We start from the raw sequence: 16,768 nt of genomic DNA, 5'->3' as shown, positions 1-16,768 counted from the left end.
GCGGCTCGAGGGAGCCTTTAAGTAAGAAACTGGTGTGGGAGCACACTGCTTCACCTCCCAGCAGAGTCGCCCCTGGGCATCATGGTAGATGCAGTTCAGATCGACAAGCAAGTACACTTGGAAAGTCTTGAGTGTTTCACCAGGTGGGTGCAGATTAGTGCTGGCCATCTCTGGACACGTGTTTCTGGATTATTATCCGTCATCAGCAGAGATTAGGCAAAATTATTTGGGGTTGCTGAGCAGGCTGCCGTATTCTTGGAACGCAGTATCTCTCCAGGCGCGCAGGTGCATCTCCACGAGCTCGTCAGCTCAAAGCGGCTCGAGGGAGCCTTTAAGTAAGAAACTGGTGTGGGAGCACACTGCTTCACCTCCCAGCAGAGTCGCCCCTGGGCATCATGGTAGATGCAGTTCAGATCGACAAGCGAGTACACTTGGAAAGTCTTGAGTGTTTCACCAGGTGGGTGCAGATTAGTGCTGGCCATCTCTGGACACGTGTTTCTGGATTATTATCCGTCATCAGCAGAGATTAGGCAAAATTATTTGGGGTTGCTGAGCAGGCTGCCGTATTCTTGGAACGCAGTATCTCTCCAGGCGCGCAGGTGCATCTCCACGAGCTCGTCAGCTCAAAGCGGCTCGAGGGAGCCTTTAAGTAAGAAACTGGTGTGGGAGCACACTGCTTCACCTCCCAGCAGAGTCGCCCCTGGGCATCATGGTAGATGCAGTTCAGATCGACAAGCGAGTACACTTGGAAAGTCTTGAGTGTTTCACCAGGTGGGTGCAGATTAGTGCTGGCCATCTCTGGACACGTGTTTCTGGATTATTATCCGTCATCAGCAGAGATTAGGCAAAATTATTTGGGGTTGCTGAGCAGGCTGCCGTATTCTTGGAACGCAGTATCTCTCCAGGCGCGCAGGTGCATCTCCACGAGCTCGTCAGCTCAAAGCGGCTCGAGGGAGCCTTTAAGTAAGAAACTGGTGTGGGAGCACACTGCTTCACCTCCCAGCAGAGTCGCCCCTGGGCATCATGGTAGATGTAGTTCAGATCGACAAGCGAGTACACTTGGAAAGTCTTGAGTGTTTCACCAGGTGGGTGCAGATTAGTGCTGGCCATCTCTGGACACGTGTTTCTGGATTATTATCCGTCATCAGCAGAGATTAGGCAAAATTATTTGGGGTTGCTGAGCAGGCTGCCGTATTCTTGGAACGCAGTATCTCTCCAGGCACGCAGGTGCATCTCCACGAGCTCGTCAGCTCAAAGCGGCTCGAGGGAGCCTTTAAGTAAGAAACTGGTGTGGGAGCACACTGCTTCACCTCCCAGCAGAGTCGCCCCTGGGCATCATGGTAGATGCAGTTCAGATCGACAAGCGAGTACACTTGGAAAGTCTTGAGTGTTTCACCAGGTGGGTGCAGATTAGTGCTGGCCATCTCTGGACACGTGTTTCTGGATTATTATCCGTCATCAGCAGAGATTAGGCAAAATTATTTGGGGTTGCTGAGCAGGCTGCCGTATTCTTGGAACGCAGTATCTCTCCAGGCGCGCAGGTGCATCTCCACGAGCTCGTCAGCTCAAAGCGGCTCGAGGGAGCCTTTAAGTAAGAAACTGGTGTGGGAGCACACTGCTTCACCTCCCAGCAGAGTCGCCCCTGGGCATCATGGTAGATGCAGTTCAGATCGACAAGCGAGTACACTTGGAAAGTCTTGAGTGTTTCACCAGGTGGGTGCAGATTAGTGCTGGCCATCTCTGGACACGTGTTTCTGGATTATTATCCGTCATCAGCAGAGATTAGGCAAAATTATTTGGGGTTGCTGAGCAGGCTGCCGTATTCTTGGAACGCAGTATCTCTCCAGGCGCGCAGGTGCATCTCCACGAGCTCGTCAGCTCAAAGCGGCTCGAGGGAGCCTTTAAGTAAGAAACTGGTGTGGGAGCACACTGCTTCACCTCCCAGCAGAGTCGCCCCTGGGCATCATGGTAGATGCAGTTCAGATCGACAAGCGAGTACACTTGGAAAGTCTTGAGTGTTTCACCAGGTGGGTGCAGATTAGTGCTGGCCATCTCTGGACACGTGTTTCTGGATTATTATCCGTCATCAGCAGAGATTAGGCAAAATTATTTGGGGTTGCTGAGCAGGCTGCCGTATTCTTGGAACGCAGTATCTCTCCAGGCGCGCAGGTGCATCTCCACGAGCTCGTCAGCTCAAAGCGGCTCGAGGGAGCCTTTAAGTAAGAAACTGGTGTGGGAGCACACTGCTTCACCTCCCAGCAGAGTCGCCCCTGGGCAGCCTGCTCAGCAACCCCAAATAATGCCTAATCTCTGCTGATGACGGATAATAATCTAGAAACACGTGTCCAGAGATGGCCAGCACTAATCTGCACCCACCTGGTGAAACACTCTAAAGACTTTGCAAGTGTACTCGCTTGTCGGACTACATCTACCATGATGCTTAGGGGCGACCCTGCTGGGAGGTGAAACAGTGTGCTCCCACACCAATTTTCTACTTGAAGGCTCCCTCGAGCCGCTGTGGGCTGACGAGCTCGTGGAGAGGCACCTGCGCGCCTGGAGAGATACTACGTTCCAAGGATACGGCAGCCTGCTCAGCAACCCCAAATAATGCCTAATCTCTGCTGATGACGGATAATAATCTAGAAACACGTGTCCAGAGATGGCCAGCACTAATCTGCACCCACCTGGTGAAACACTCTAAAGACTTTGCAAGTGTACTCGCTTGTCGGACTACATCTACCATGATGCTTAGGGGCGACCCTGCTGGGAGGTGAAGCAGTGTGCTCCCACACCAATTTTCTACTTGAAGGCTCCCTCGAGCCGCTGTGGGCTGACGAGCTCGTGGAGAGGCACCTGCGCGCCTGGAGAGATACTACGTTCCAAGGATACGGCAGCCTGCTCAGCAACCCCAAATAATGCCTAATCTCTGCTGATGACGGATAATAATCTAGAAACACGTGTCCAGAGATGGCCAGCACTAATCTGCACCCACCTGGTGAAACACTCTAAAGACTTTGCAAGTGTACTCGCTTGTCGGACTACATCTACCATGATGCTTAGGGGCGACCCTGCTGGGAGGTGAAGCAGTGTGCTCCCACACCAATTTTCTACTTGAAGGCTCCCTCGAGCCGCTGTGGGCTGACGAGCTCGTGGAGAGGCACCTGCGCGCCTGGAGAGATACTACGTTCCAAGGATACGGCAGCCTGCTCAGCAACCCCAAATAATGCCTAATCTCTGCTGATGACGGATAATAATCTAGAAACACGTGTCCAGAGATGGCCAGCACTAATCTGCACCCACCTGGTGAAACACTCTAAAGACTTTGCAAGTGTACTCGCTTGTCGGACTACATCTACCATGATGCTTAGGGGCGACCCTGCTGGGAGGTGAAGCAGTGTGCTCCCACACCAATTTTCTACCTTTTTCGTGCTGTTTGACAAATCTTCACGAAACTTTCTCCCAAAAAGAATCATCTACCTCAAATCCTTGCTGGAAGGTTTTGGGGTCAAGTAGGGTCTAAAGAAAAGGGGGTGACCATAGCACATTTCGCCCATTAATTAATTTATAGAAAAATTGAGTGGCAATACTGCAAAAACTGCTATATGGAACTTCACCAATTTTGGCAGAAAGCTAGATCTGGGTCTAGAAAGCATGCTTTGTTGTACATCTTTTCTGTAGATTTTGAAAATTGAGGCTCAAAAACTTTGTATGTTCCCGCCACAGAGGATCTGTGGAGCTGAAAGATCTTAAGATAAGATCTGATTGGCTGCCACCACATTAACAAAGGTGTGGTGGCTGCAAGCTTAGTACTCGTGAACTCAGTCCCCTGTCATAGGAAAAGTAAAAAAAAACATTGAAGTGGCAGGCTACAGTTTCCCTGCCCCCTAAGCTTGGTTGGGAGGGGGGGCACAGATGGACCCCCTTGGTCAAAAACAGCCAGTTGTTCTATTTGTTCTCGAATCTGTGATGGATCAGTGGCTCTAATAAAGAAAATTGAGAGGTTTCCTGACTTTTACAAAAATACACTCAATGGGGGTCAGGGCGCATATGCATTTTTGGGAAGAGGCATGTTGCCCCACTCCCTGAGCCTTTGTGAGGCCCCGGGACTCCATTACCCGGAGCAAACATTTAAAGTAAGGGAAGGGGGTGAGCGGCCCCCTATCCCAAGCCTCTATGTGCTACATAAGAGCCCCTGGGACCCTATCCAATCGGGCCATCATCCAGCCCCCCATTCCTGAATCATTGATTGGTGGGGAACCCTGGGTTTGATCCAAGTAGAGTTATGGGATCCCATCCCAAGGGAGACTGCTGTTTTCTGCCCAAGGACAGTGAACACATACCTTGCCTGCACTCTTCCAGGCAGAAAACAAAACATTGCTATTTCCCAGCAGGGATCCCCCTGCAGCCCCCAATGTTTAAATTAATGTGTTATTACCCAGGTGGGGCGCCAACTTGATTTTTGTTTTTTTGTTTTGATTTAAACCATGCCAGATCCAGCCATGGTAGTAGCTGGAGAGTTGTCCAGGACCACTGGGGCATGTGACTCCCATAATGCTCTGCATGGGCTTTTTGTTAATACATGTGTATCTTGGTAGTGCCCCTAGAATAAGCGTGGGCGGAAAATCCGTTCCGCTCGCGGATTTTGCGGATTTTCGGGAAATCCGCAATCCGCGAGATTTGCGGATTTCCCGCAAAATCCGCAAATTCGCACGCAGCGGATTTTTTTGGCGGCGCGCGGCGTTGGTGATACAATTTTTGCGGCGCGCGGCGTTTATCATCGTTTGCCGAGTTGTTTTTTTCGATAGTTTGCGAGTGCTGCGCCATTTTGGATCTTGCTGTGTGATCCCGCGGGAATTGGCGAGCGCGATTACGTCATTGCGGCTTGCCAGCGATAGTTTGTCAACGCGAGTACGGCGAGATCACGTCTCGCGGTACTTCGCAATTGCGAGATTTGAGATGCGGCGAGCGAAAATATAAATTTGCAATTCTGCACAAGAAATCCACCAGCAAGCAGCATAAACCTTCTAGAAATGATGATTTTTATGTGAATAACTCCTTAGTTTGACATTTGCCTGCACTTTTTTAGCGAGGAGTCCATTTTGGGGAGGGGGGCAGGGGGGTGGGAGGAAGGAAGTGCCCCATAGTCTTCAACTTCCTGTTCCTGTTCAGCAGGCTCCTCCCAGTGCTTTGTCCATCTCCTGGTCACTTTTCATTCGGATGTGGACCTGGAAGGATTACTTTTTGTGGATGCTGCTGGATCTTTGGATTTGAGGCCTTTTTGACTTTCTTTGGATCACTGTTGGATTAGAAATTTTACAAGTAAGTTTGTTTGGGGCATTACAGTTGCTGCAACTAAAATTTTGGGATTTTCGATTTTTGGGCTGTTTTGGGGCCTTTTCCCCAGGGGTACTCAGTGGTGGGTGGACTGTGGTTGTCTTGAACTTAAACATCATGGAGGCCATAGATGAATTGGGATTGTGCTGATTTTTCTGTGTTTTTCGATTTTTTTTTTTTTGTAAAATTTTGTGTTTTTCGATTTTTGACCTGTTGTTGGGGCCTTGACCAGGGGTAGTGAGTGGTGCATGGGCCTAGTCTTTCTGTGGGCTGTCTTGAATTTAAACATCATGGAGGCCATGGATGGAATAGGATTGTGCGGATTTTGCAGTGTTTTTCGATTTTTGGGCCTGTACTTGTGGCCTTTTCACCAGGGGTATTTGAGTCTAGCATGGGCCTAGTCTTTCTGTGGGCTGTCTTGAATTTAAACATCATGGAGGCCATGGATGGAATAGGATTGTGCGGATTTTGCAGTGTTTTTCGATTTTTGGGCCTGTACTTGTGGCCTTTTCACCAGGGGTATTTGAGTCTAGCATGGGCCTAGTCTTTCTGTGGGATGTCTTGAATTTAAACATCATGGAGGCCATGGATTGAATGGGATTGTGCTGATTTTGCAGTGTTTTTCGATTTTTGGGGGTGTTCATGGGGAGGGACATGCCATGTGGCTGGTGGCCATTTTGAGTGCAGCTACAGGCACTGGCCATGTGCTGGCAGGCAAGTGGCCATTTTGAATGCAGGCTTTGTTGTTAGGCCTCCAACCATTTTGCCTACTTTTCAACCTTTATTTATGCCCAGGGGTAGTGAGTCTTGCATGGGCCTAGTATTTCTGTGGGTTGTCTTGAATTTAAACATCATGGAGGCCATGGATTGAATGGGATTGTGCTGATTTTGCAGTGTTTTTCGATTTTTGGGCCTGTACTTGTGGCCTTTTCACCAGGGGTATTTCAGTCTAGCATGGGCCTAGTCTTTCTGTGGGCTGTCTTGAATTTAAACATCATGGAGGCCATGGATGGAATAGGATTGTGCTGATTTTGCAGTGTTTTTCGATTTTTGGGCCTGTACTTGTGGCCTTTTCACCAGGGGTATTTGAGTCTAGCATGGGCCTAGTCTTTCTGTGGGCTGTCTTGAATTTAAACATCATGGAGGCCATGGATGGAATAGGATTGTGCTGATTTTGCAGTGTTTTTCGATTTTTGGGCCTGTACTTGTGGCCTTTTCACCAGGGGTATTTGAGTCTAGCATGGGCCTAGTCTTTCTGTGGGCTGTCTTGAATTTAAACATCATGGAGGCCATGGATGGAATAGGATTGTGCTGATTTTGCAGTGTTTTTCGATTTTTGGGCCTGTACTTGTGGCCTTTTCACCAGGGGTATTTGAGTCTAGCATGGGCCTAGTCTTTCTGTGGGTTGTCTTGAATTTAAACATCATGGAGGCCATGGATTGAATGGGATTGTGCTGATTTTGCAGTGTTTTTCGATTTTTGGGCCTGTACTTGTGGCCTTTTCACCAGGGGTATTTGAGTCTAGCATGGGCCTAGTCTTTCTGTGGGATGTCTTGAATTTAAACATCATGGAGGCCATGGATTGAATGGGATTGTGCTGATTTTGCAGTGTTTTTCGATTTTTGGGGGTGTTCATGGGGAGGGACATGCCATGTGGCTGGTGGCCATTTTGAGTGCAGCTACAGGCACTGGCCATGTGCTGGCAGGCAAGTGGCCATTTTGAATGCAGGCTTTGTTGTTAGGCCTCCAACCATTTTGCCTACTTTTCAACCTTTATTTATGCCCAGGGGTAGTGAGTCTTGCATGGGCCTAGTATTTCTGTGGGTTGTCTTGAATTTAAACATCATGGAGGCCATGGATTGAATGGGATTGTGCTGATTTTGCAGTGTTTTTCGATTTTTGGGCCTGTACTTGTGGCCTTTTCACCAGGGGTATTTCAGTCTAGCATGGGCCTAGTCTTTCTGTGGGCTGTCTTGAATTTAAACATCATGGAGGCCATGGATGGAATAGGATTGTGCTGATTTTGCAGTGTTTTTCGATTTTTGGGCCTGTACTTGTGGCCTTTTCACCAGGGGTATTTGAGTCTAGCATGGGCCTAGTCTTTCTGTGGGCTGTCTTGAATTTAAACATCATGGAGGCCATGGATGGAATAGGATTGTGCTGATTTTGCAGTGTTTTTCGATTTTTGGGCCTGTACTTGTGGCCTTTTCACCAGGGGTATTTGAGTCTAGCATGGGCCTAGTCTTTCTGTGGGCTGTCTTGAATTTAAACATCATGGAGGCCATGGATGGAATAGGATTGTGCTGATTTTGCAGTGTTTTTCGATTTTTGGGCCTGTACTTGTGGCCTTTTCACCAGGGGTATTTGAGTCTAGCATGGGCCTAGTCTTTCTGTGGGTTGTCTTGAATTTAAACATCATGGAGGCCATGGATTGAATGGGATTGTGCTGATTTTGCAGTGTTTTTCGATTTTTGGGGGTGTTCATGGGGAGGGACATGCCATGTGGCTGGTGGCCATTTTGAGTGCAGCTACAGGCACTGGCCATGTGCTGGCAGGCAAGTGGCCATTTTGAATGCAGGCTTTGTTGTTAGGCCTCCAACCATTTTGCCTACTTTTCTACCTTTATTTATGCCCAGGGGTAGTGAGTCTTGCATGGGCCTAGTATTTCTGTGGGTTGTCTTGAATTTAAACATCATGGAGGCCATGGATTGAATGGGATTGTGCTGATTTTGCAGTGTTTTTCGATTTTTGGGCCTGTACTTGTGGCCTTTTCACCAGGGGTATTTCAGTCTAGCATGGGCCTAGTCTTTCTGTGGGCTGTCTTGAATTTAAACATCATGGAGGCCATGGATGGAATAGGATTGTGCTGATTTTGCAGTGTTTTTCGATTTTTGGGCCTGTACTTGTGGCCTTTTCACCAGGGGTATTTGAGTCTAGCATGGGCCTAGTCTTTCTGTGGGCTGTCTTGAATTTAAACATCATGGAGGCCATGGATGGAATAGGATTGTGCTGATTTTGCAGTGTTTTTCGATTTTTGGGCCTGTACTTGTGGCCTTTTCACCAGGGGTATTTGAGTCTAGCATGGGCCTAGTCTTTCTGTGGGCTGTCTTGAATTTAAACATCATGGAGGCCATGGATGGAATAGGATTGTGCTGATTTTGCAGTGTTTTTCGATTTTTGGGCCTGTACTTGTGGCCTTTTCACCAGGGGTATTTGAGTCTAGCATGGGCCTAGTCTTTCTGTGGGTTGTCTTGAATTTAAACATCATGGAGGCCATGGATTGAATGGGATTGTGCTGATTTTGCAGTGTTTTTCGATTTTTGGGCCTGTACTTGTGGCCTTTTCACCAGGGGTATTTGAGTCTAGCATGGGCCTAGTCTTTCTGTGGGATGTCTTGAATTTAAACATCATGGAGGCCATGGATTGAATGGGATTGTGCTGATTTTGCAGTGTTTTTCGATTTTTGGGGGTGTTCATGGGGAGGGACATGCCATGTGGCTGGTGGCCATTTTGAGTGCAGCTACAGGCACTGGCCATGTGCTGGCAGGCAAGTGGCCATTTTGAATGCAGGCTTTGTTGTTAGGCCTCCAACCATTTTGCCTACTTTTCAACCTTTATTTATGCCCAGGGGTAGTGAGTCTTGCATGGGCCTAGTATTTCTGTGGGTTGTCTTGAATTTAAACATTATGGAGGGCATGGATGGATTGGGATTGTGCTGATTTTGCAGTGTTTTTCGATTTTTTTGTGCTCTATAACTGAACTGATGTTCCTCTGTCTTCCATTTTTTTTAGGTGCACAAGACTCAAGAGAACCACCAGTGCCAGGAAGAAGTCCTGCAGCGGTGTGTGTGTGCAGCATAACGTCACGCGACGTCACGTCTGGCCTCAGACAACTCTACAATTCGTGCAACTGCGGCCTGCTGTCTGACCTGCTCTGAAGAAGATGGCCCCAAAGAAAGTTCTCCGTAGCTCCTCTAGCAAGAAAGTTGCTAGTAAGGAGCAGAAGAAGCAAGTTACCAAGGAGGCTGGTGTGCCACCCGCCACTTTTTTTGGGAGCAAAAAAAAAAGTACGCCTGCAGCAGCAGGATCTGCTGGGGACCAACCTGAGAGCAGCACCCCTGCTCCATTGGGTTCAGTGCCTCCACCACCACGCCAACTTAAGTCAAAGCCCTTGAGTGCTTCAGAGGCAGTCAGTGTACTTCTCCAATCACCATCGACCAGTGATGTTGGCTCATCGCAAGAAAGTAGCAGCAATGTCCCTGAATCAACACAGGTTGTTGTAACTCATCTGACAAGTGTTGAACAACCACAGCCGCAACAACAACACCATGTGCAAGTACACGCCCAAGTACATGTGGAAGGAGAGGCAGCAAAAGGAGATGCGCAAGCAAAGGTGCATGGACGTTCACAAGTGCCCACAATAGTTGTTCCTCCCGAAGTAGGGGCACATTTGGAAATCGACAATGAAGCTGAGGTATCATTGGAAGCCACTCCTCCTGATGATCATTCATTGTCTTCCACATCCCTAGCAAGGAAAAGATCAAGGGGGGTGTCTACATCTTCTTCAAGCCCACCTCGTTCTGGTGCAAGTGATCTGTCTTGGGAACCACAACTGCGGTCTGACAGTGAGGCAGAGGCACACCATGATCTGACACCGTTACCTAAGCGTAAAAGGAAGGTCGTCCAAAAACTCAAACCTATGGAGTGTGATGAGGCTCAACAAGAAGTGACAGATACTGCTGGTGATGAAGCCTCTCACGATGACGACGAGCCAGTCATCACAAAGGTCACTGCAGCCCCACCGGGCATGCAGCAAAGAGACATTTTGACCCTATCCCGAGAAGCTGCTGAGCGTGATGATGATGTCGGCGAGGAGGCAATGGAAATGGAATCATTAGATTTGGAGTTAAGTAGTACACCAAAACCTACCGCTTCCATATTTCTTCGCAAGAAGGTACCCACCTCGTCCTCGACCTCAATTCGTGGTGGTGAAAGTGCAAAACGTACTGAAGTTCGGCAATCCACATCCTCCACTTCATCTGTCATTAGCAGCAGGACCACCACCACCAGTATCGCCGCCTCCTCCGGCCCCCGAAGACATTTCAAGTCTCCAGTTTGGGACTTCTTTAGTGTTTGCCCAAAAAAGGAAAACGTAGCCATTTGTAGCCTTTGTAAGCTTCGATTTAGTCGTGGTAAGCTTGGTTCTAACTATGGTACCGGAGGCCAGAGAGGTCATCTTGAGAGAAGGCACCCTGTCGAATGGTTTCCGCACCTAGAGGCGGTCAAGAAAGCCGGAATTGCACGTAATGAAAACGTTGATTTGTCATCTGCTGATGACGAGGAGGTAGAAGACGATTCAAACACTTCACTTACACCCAGTTCCCATGTCAGCAGCACACCCCATGGGAGCCACACTAAGAGTGTGGGAGAGAGTGAGACATCAATGCGGAAAAGTTCATCAGCGAGCGTAACTGGGTCGAAGAGATCATCATCATCCCGTAAATCATTGGTCCAGGGCAACATTAAAAAGATGTTGTTTACAGAAGCGCAATATGAACGCAACCACCCAATGACCCGTCTGTATAACACTAAGCTGGCTAAAATGCTAGCTCTGGACCTTCTCCCTTTTTCTTTTGTAGAAGGGGTTGGTTTTCTAGAATTAGTGACAGCGCTCTGCCCTAAATGGAAGGTTCCTAGCCGGTTCTATTTTGCCCGAGTTGCGGTTCCAGCACTACATGAAGATGTTCTGAAGGTGATAGGGGCAGCTTTGCAGAAGAGTGCTGTTCACACTATACATCTGACAACAGACATGTGGACCAGTGGCGCAGGCGCTGATTACATGTGCATCACTGCACACTGGGTCTCTTTTTCAGGGGCTAAAGCAAAGCTAAACTCAGGTGTTGACACTAACATTGTTTTTAAAGGTGCTCGGAAACATGCAACACTAGCCATGTTTGGTTTGGAGAAACGTCACACAGCAGAAAACATTTTGGATGTCTTTAACACAAAGGTCCTTAACTGTCTGTCCCCACTAAAACGCAAGGTTGGTTATGTTTCCACAGACAATGGCTCCAATATAGTTAAGGCCATGAGGGACGGTTACTATTTCAGAGTGCCGTGTTTGGCGCACTGTATAAACCTGGTTGTCCAAAAATTCTTGGGTAATAAACGCAGTGCAGCGTACAGTGTATTGGAGAACTGCCGAAAAATTTGCAAGCATTTCAGGCATTCTTTTAAGGCCCGCAAGCAGCTGAGGAGCATGCTATATCAAAGTCAAATGCCAGTGAAAGCACTCATCCAGGAGGTGGTAACACGTTGGAACTCAACCTTCTACATGCTTGAGCGTCTGTATGAGCAGTATACGCAACTCGATCAATATTTCTTGAAAGAGGGTATAGAGGAGCTGAGGATGGGTGGGCCGCAATGGAACATAGTTGAAAGCCTAACACGCATGCTTCGTCCTTTTGAGGTCTTCACACGTGCAGTCAGCAAGGAGGACTCTAATTTGGGAAAAGCTATCCCATTGTTGTACATGCTGGAGGACCAACTGAAGGAGGTGTGTTCTGTGTTTCGAAAAGATGACAAAAAGAAAGACTCTTTGCTTCTGGCTGAGAAATTATTAGAGCTCCTACAAGGTGATGAACGTCTTCAAAAGATCCACTCAGAACAGCATTACATTTGTGCTACTAATCTGGATCCACGCTACAAAAAGGCGCTGGCAGGCAGAGCATTCTTTCCTTTTGCTGATGAAGATGTTACAAAGTACAAACGTTGGCTAGCCTTGTCAGCCAAGAAGTTTGAAACAGAACGGCTGGAAATTGAAGGAAATGGCAGTACATCAGCAGGCCATCCCCAGTCAAAACAATCCACTTCTGCACCTGTGGCTGTGGCACAAGTGACCTCTCAGCCGTTAAAGACACCGGCAACCGGATCATCTGCACGAAAGACAACAGAAACATTGGAGGCTGAAGAGGATTGGCTAGCTCTGCGTGGGTTTGGTTCTCAAAAGGTCAGAGGCACAGCAAGAGCTACGCAAAGTGGAGGAACCTTGGAGGAGGACCTTGAGTCGATGGTGAAGGACTATCTGAATGACTCCACAGAGGTCTATGTTAATTCTGACCCATTGGCGTATTGGCATGGGAAAAAAGAATTGTGGCCACAGCTCACCAACCTGGCTTTAAACTACTTGTCTTGCCCACTCGCAAGTGTGTCTTCTGAACGGGTTTTCAGTGCGGCTGGTGGGATTGTAACTCCCAAACGGAGCCGCCTCTCGCCCAAAAATGTGGAGAGGTTAACAATGATCAAGATGAATCAGCACCTCATACCACCAGATATAAGAGTACGAGAGAGCGTGCCGGATGAAGAGGAGGTGGCCAGCACCATAGATGAGGGAATTTCTACTCTGTCAGGTGGCACTGACCTCACCCGGGCTGAATTCGCAGAGTATGATGACGAAGCCTTATTCTTATTCCTGGACCGTGATACCGACTTCGAGCCCTGAAAATGAGACAACGAATCAATAACTTTCTTTTTCATCCTTATTCACTTTTATTCCTGTGTGTCTGTCTTTCTTTGTTGTGCACAGTTAATATAATTCAAACTTTAATCAGATAATCACAAAGACAAGCCCATCAGCAGAACTGTCTTCACTTGTTTGCTAATTTATTTGAAGGTGCCGCAGTCTGCATTCCTCAGGTTCATAAGTTCAGAAGAACATGCTCCTCTATCCTCCTCCTCCAGACTCCTATTTCCATCAAAGCAGAGGGCTGGTTTACGCCCAATGAAGAAAGACTCAGCACTTGTGGGGGTGTTGTTCTACCTCTTTGCAGGTGAGTTGACGGGTCTGGGGCCATTGCTGGGAAGCACTAAAAGTGGTTTGTGCCAAATCCGAGGCGGAAATTTTTTTGTGTTTTTGATGACTTGCTTGCCTTTGAGGTGCTCTTAGGGGGGGTTCCGTCTGTTTGTGGGTGAGTTTCGTGGTCTGAGAGCATTGCTGGGACACTCTAATCTTGATTGCATTTGCTTTTCAGGAAATCCGTCGTGCCAACCCCGACTTATGGCCTAGCTACGCAGCGCGTTTGGACCGAAGGCCCAGAAATATTGCAAGTATGAGATTTTGCTTTTGGCCTGTTTGGGGGTGTTATGCTTCTTGGCGGGTGGGTTGCCGGGTCTTGGGGCATTCCTGGGAAGGTCTAATACCGGGTAGAAGTGGTTGGGACAAAATCCAGGCCGATTTTTTTTTGGGCTATTTCAGACATTTTGCTCTATGTAGCGTTTTCGGGGGCCTGTTTGGGGGGCTTCCTGGTGTTTGTGGGTGAGTTTCGTGGTCTGGGAGCACTGCTGGGACACTCTAATCTTGATTGCATTTGCTTTTCAGGAAATCCGTCGTGCCAACCCCGACTTATGGCCTAGCTACGCAGCGCGTTTGGACCGAAGGCCCAGAAATATTGCAAGTATGAGATTTTGCTTTTGGCCTGTTTGGGGGTGTTATGCTTCTTGGCGGGTGGGTTGCCGGGTCTTGGGGCATTCCTGGGAAGGTCTAATACCGGGTAGAAGTGGTTGGGACAAAATCCAGGCCGATTTTTTTTTGGGCTATTTCTGACATTTTGCTCTATGTAGCGTTTTCGGGGGCCTGTTTGGGGGGCTTCCTGGTGTTTGTGGGTGAGTTTCGTGGTCTGGGAGCACTGCTGGGACACTCTAATCTTGATTGCATTTGCTTTTCAGGAAATCCGTCGTGCCAACCCCGACTTATGGCCTAGCTACGCAGCGCGTTTGGACCGAAGGCCCAGAAATATTGCAAGTATGAGATTTTGCTTTTGGCCTGTTTGGGGGTGTTATGCTTCTTGGCGGGTGGGTTGCCGGGTCTTGGGGCATTCCTGGGAAGGTCTAATACCGGGTAGAAGTGGTTGGGACAAAATCCAGGCCGATTTTTTTTGGGGCTATTTCTGACATTTTGCTCTATGTAGCGTTTTCGGGGGCCTGTTTGGGGGGCTTCCTGGTGTTTGTGGGTGAGTTTCGTGGTCTGGGAGCACTGCTGGGACACTCTAATCTTGATTGCATTTGCTTTTCAGGAAATCCGTCGTGCCAACCCCGACTTATGGCCTAGCTACGCAGCGCGTTTGGACCGAAGGCCCAGAAATATTGCAAGTATGAGATTTTGCTTTTGGCCTGTTTGGGGGTGTTATGCTTCTTGGCGGGTGGGTTGCCGGGTCTTGGGGCATTCCTGGGAAGGTCTAATACCGGGTAGAAGTGGTTGGGACAAAATCCAGGCCGATTTTTTTTTGGGCTATTTCAGACATTTTGCTCTATGTAGCGTTTTCGGGGGCCTGTTTGGGGGGCTTCCTGGTGTTTGTGGGTGAGTTTCGTGGTCTGGGAGCACTGCTGGGACACTCTAATCTTGATTGCATTTGCTTTTCAGGAAATCCGTCGTGCCAACCCCGACTTATGGCCTAGCTACGCAGCGCGTTTGGACCGAAGGCCCAGAAATATTGCAAGTATGAGATTTTGCTTTTGGCCTGTTTGGGGGTGTTATGCTTCTTGGCGGGTGGGTTGCCGGGTCTTGGGGCATTCCTGGGAAGGTCTAATACCGGGTAGAAGTGGTTGGGACAAAATCCAGGCCGATTTTTTTTGGGGCTATTTCTGACATTTTGCTCTATGTAGCGTTTTCGGGGGCCTGTTTGGGGGGCTTCCTGGTGTTTGTGGGTGAGTTTCGTGGTCTGGGAGCACTGCTGGGACACTCTAATCTTGATTGCATTTGCTTTTCAGGAAATCCGTCGTGCCAACCCCGACTTATGGCCTAGCTACGCAGCGCGTTTGGACCGAAGGCCCAGAAATATTGCAAGTATGAGATTTTGCTTTTGGCCTGTTTGGGGGTGTTATGCTTCTTGGCGGGTGGGTTGCCGGGTCTTGGGGCATTCCTGGGAAGGTCTAATACCGGGTAGAAGTGGTTGGGACAAAATCCAGGCCGATTTTTTTTTGGGCTATTTCTGACATTTTGCTCTATGTAGCGTTTTCGGGGGCCTGTTTGGGGGGCTTCCTGGTGTTTGCGGGTGAGTTTCGTGGTGTGGGAGCACTGCTGGCTATATATACTTTACTTTGCAAGAGGTTTGAAGCAAATCCATGGTGGCTGAGGGGACTTAGGGCCTAGCTGCAGAGCGCGCGCGGAGTGATTTGGGAAATTTGTGAAAAAGTGACTAAGTCCCCATTTTTGTACTTTTGCTCTTTGGCTGTTTGGGGGTCTTCTACTCGTTTTCTCCTGGGTTGACGGCTCTGGGGCCATTGCTGGGAAGCTCTAATACCGGATAAAAGTGTTTTGGACCAAATCCCAGGCGGAATTTTTTTTGTGTTTTTGATGACTTGCTTGCCTTTGAGGTGCTCTTAGGGGGGGTTCCGTCTGTTTGCGGGTGAGTTTCGTGGTCTGGGAGCACTGCTGGGACACTCTAATCTTGATTGCTTTTGCTTTTCAGGAAATCCGTCGTGCCAACCCCGACTTATGGCCTAGCTACGCAGCGCGTTTGGACCGAAGGCCCAGAAATATTGCAAGTATGAGATTTTGCTTTTGGCCTGTTTGGGGGTGTTACGCTTCTTGGCGGGTGGGTTGCCGGGTCTTGGGGCATTCCTGGGAAGGTCTAATACCGGGTAGAAGTGGTTGGGACAAAATCCGCGCGGAAAAGCCTTTAGTTTTGGCACTTTTTGTAACTTAGGGTTCGTTAGGGTTAGCCCTAGCAGCAGGATTGCATGTGTTTCGGGGTGTTCTAGATTTTTCAAACTGAGTTCTGGGGTCTTAGAGCACTCGTGAGAATGTGTAATTTTGGTTGCAAGTCATTTGAAGAAAATCCATGGTGGGAAAGGGGGGATTTGGCATAGTTAAAGAAAGCCTTTGCCACTATTCTTAACTTAGGGTTCGTTAGGGTTAGCAGTATTTCTATTGCATGTGTTTGAGTGGGGGGGATTTCGAGTCTTGGAGCGATGCTGGCTATGGCTACTTTTGCTTAGTTGCTTGCAAGTGGTTTGAATGCAATCCACGGTGGGTAATGGGTAATTAGGGTACTTCGGCCTACTTTTACTTTCAAAGTAAGTTTTGTCACCAGTTTTCTGCTAGGCCTCGTTTTTTGAGATTTGATTGGGGGTCTTCTACATTTTTGCGACTGGCTTTAGTAAGGGTCTGGGTGGGAGCACTGCTAGGAAGATCTAATTTTGTTCTAAAACACAGTTTACAGTACACCTAGCTTGAGGGGCAAGATCCGATACATTAATTTGCCCATACATCCTTCAAAAGGTGACTCAGAGTACGCACTTTCAAAAACATTGTACTGTCTACTAGGAAAAACAAATTGTGACTTTTTGCACTCCACAGCCTACATGCCTTATATTTATTTATCAGTGGTGTTGTAATATTATATCACTTCCTGTTTTTCGTTGAATAATTACAGGCC

This window comes from Lissotriton vulgaris, chromosome 4_1, assembly GCF_964263255.1.
Source record: "Lissotriton vulgaris chromosome 4_1, aLisVul1.2, whole genome shotgun sequence".
Lineage (NCBI taxonomy): Eukaryota > Metazoa > Chordata > Amphibia > Caudata > Salamandridae > Lissotriton > Lissotriton vulgaris.
Note: the sequence above shows the minus strand (reverse complement) of the source record.